Below are 2,674 nucleotides of genomic sequence, written 5' to 3'. Positions count from 1 at the left end.
CAGATATTCATAGTTTTTAAAATTGCAAAATTTATATATATATATATCATATAAAAATTGTAGACCAACTCAAACCCCAACAGCATTTGCACGGATGAGGGGTTTGTGGAAGGAATTTTGTTAAATGTTGACAATAAAGAATAAATATTTCAAAAAGTATGTAAGAAGAAGTGGCTTGTCTTTCTAGGTATTCAGCTCATACAATAATTTAAGCAATATGGAAATGGGACAAAGATTGAAAAATAAAACGATGGAAGAAAAATATATATATTTCAGAAAAGATCTAGTTTATATGAAAATTAAAAATTTTAATAAAGGAAATATTTACACAATAAAGGAAAGTATATGCCTTTTAACTTAAATTACTTAGACTATATTTAAATACTCAGGAAAATAAAATTTTAATTCTTATTTGATCTATTAATATTAAAATATAAGTATTTGGGTTAACTACATCTGTTAGAAACAAAATATAGATGAAGCAATTAAGTTTAAAAATTTTTTTGTATTAAATGGGAATATCTGACATTAACCAATGAAATACCTATTATTTAAATATCTTAAGTGCTTTTCTAAAAAAGCAATGAGGTTTTTCAGAAAATCTTTGCTACAATGACAAAACTACCTTATAAAGTTATGGTAAAATGCTGGTTCCAGAGCCTCAGAAAATACATATTACCTGATAATTCTCCTAGCCCTGTCTTCTCTTCTCCTGTTTCCTCCTCTACTATTATTTCCCATTTTGATTATGCAATTCATTGCAGTATATCATTTTATGTCTTTATTATTTCAGGGTCTTTCAACACAAATAACCTGTTTTCTTTTCTTGGAGTACTTTCCATGTAAATAATTCATCACCATATTTACAGTAAATAATAAGAAAGTAGTGCTCAGTTTGGCAGTACGTATTCTAAAATTGGAATGATACAGAGATTAGCCTGGCCCCTGTGCAAGGATGACATGCAAATTTGTGAAGCATTTAATATTCTTTATTTTTTTTTTATTTTTTTTTAAAGATTTTTTATTTATTTATTTGAGAGAGAGAATGAGAGAGAGAGAGAAAGCATGAGGGGGGGAGGGTCAGAGGGAGAAGCAGACTCCCTGCTGAGCAGGGAGCCCGATGCGGGACTCGATCCCGGGATTCCAGGATCATGACCTGAGCCGAAGGCAGTCGCTTAACCAACTGAGCCACCCAGGCGCCCAGCATTTAATATTTTTTAGACTTGTCAAATTATATGTTGTACACCTGAAACTAATGTAACATTGTGTCATCTATCATTTAATTAAAAAAATAATAATAATGAGAAAGTAATGAGATGACATCATATATTTGAAACCACATTTCCATGTTGAGGGGCTATAGACTCAGTGTGATTATAGAAGTAAATACTGAGCAAAGAAAGAATTCTTAGAAAATGTTAATTATGGAGGCATTTGTGGATTATCTCCCTAGACTCTAAAAAGAAAATCTATAAATGCCCATCACCGACCATGGCATTCGTTAGAAGGTACTGACTATTTCACAATAAGCAGGGGGGGGTTTGTTTTGTTTATTTTATTTTATTTTATTTATTTGACACAGAGAGAGGCACAGCAAGAGAGGGAACACAAGTAGGGGGAGTGGGAGAGGAAGAAGCAGGCTTCCCGCGGAGCAGGGAACCCGATGCGGAGCTCGATCCCAGGACTCTGGGATCATGACCTGAGCTGAAGGCAGACCCTTAACAACTGAGCCACCCAAGCGTCCCAATAAGCAGGGCATTAGCTAATATATATTGATATACTTTTATAATTCTCAGCCTACTTCACATAAAAATAGGCTTTTCTACATGTTGTACTATAATTAGGATTTCTTAAATCCCCATTAGTAAAATTATTTGTAGTAAAGTTATAAAATGAAGAAATGGGTAATTAGGTAGCACTGAATCCAGTAGTTAAGACTTAATTTCATTGATAGCAATTTTTAAGCAAGAACAGGCAATAAATTCAGACTCTTCTCTTCCTGATAAGTTTTGTGAGCAGGCTATAAATGCTAAACATCAAAAATGATATTTTACCAGGAATTAGGGTCAGCACAATACTAGTTGACTGAGCCAAGGAAGCACATTCTTAGGTAAGAACTCTCTTATGCTTTGTAAAATCAGATCTGTGCAAAGGAAGAAATAGCCTGAATTCCTGATAATTATGAAAATTAGAATATTTGGTAGGTGGATAGAGAAGATTAAGAGTTACAAAAACTTTAAAGAAGGTTGTTCAGAAACTTTGGAAACACTTTAAGAAGACCAATGCTGAGCTACATGGGATGAGCACCTGGAATTGGCAGAAACAAAGGAACTCAACCTGGAGCGGAAAAAGGTGATAGGAACAAAAAGATGTTATTACCTTGTCAAGGTGTACTGACTGATCTCTAAGGGGAGAAACTGTACCTTGATTAACGTAATTAGGTGCCCCCCTCCCCTATAATAAGAACATTGAGCACATCACCTTTAGAAAAGCTGAACTGCTGATGTTGTTCATTCTTTTGTAAAATAGAGATATATCTGGAGCCCAATATCACATGCTTACCTACCAGATATGGCAGAAGAATCTGGCTTCCACTCGGACATAATTAAAAGACTGTACTTTAATTATATTTTGGTGTGAATGCCACGCTTTCCCTATTTAGGAGAGACACAGT

At 34.1% G+C, this 2,674-nt stretch overlaps 1 non-coding gene across 1 annotated transcript; it reads left to right on the top strand.

Moving 5' to 3' along the window:
* Window positions 1-886: 886 nt before the first annotated feature.
* LOC112813212 (U6 spliceosomal RNA) lies at window positions 887-990 on the top strand. Its single transcript, XR_003205475.1, has one exon. It is a non-coding gene; the product is annotated as a U6 spliceosomal RNA (small nuclear RNA).
* The last annotated feature ends 1,684 nt before the right edge of the window (window positions 991-2,674 follow it).

Source organism: Callorhinus ursinus, unplaced genomic scaffold (genome assembly GCF_003265705.2).
Source record: "Callorhinus ursinus isolate GAN/ISIS: 27379988/994484 unplaced genomic scaffold, GSC_fseal_2.0 scaffold2, whole genome shotgun sequence".
NCBI lineage: Eukaryota > Metazoa > Chordata > Mammalia > Carnivora > Otariidae > Callorhinus > Callorhinus ursinus.
This window is presented reverse-complemented; position numbering and strand designations above follow the sequence as displayed.